We start from the raw sequence: 247 nt of genomic DNA on the forward strand, positions 1-247 counted from the left end.
TGTAGCTCCCATCAATCTTGGAATGAAGGTTCTTCAACTCATAACCAACATGCTTCTCACTTCTATTCTGAGACTCCAAGATTTGTTTCAGCAGGGTGTCAGTGCTGCTCTCCTGAGGAGCAGAGGAACCAGATGAGGGGTTTTGCTGAGGTCGATAGCTGCCTTGCTGGTTGTTTCGAGGCGGATAGCCATTCTGTTGGTTGTTGGGATAGGATTTCTGTTGGTAGTTGTTGTACTGAAAGTTGGG

The sequence above is a fragment of the Brassica oleracea genome, chromosome C5 (assembly GCF_000695525.1).
Source record: "Brassica oleracea var. oleracea cultivar TO1000 chromosome C5, BOL, whole genome shotgun sequence".
NCBI lineage: Eukaryota > Viridiplantae > Streptophyta > Magnoliopsida > Brassicales > Brassicaceae > Brassica > Brassica oleracea.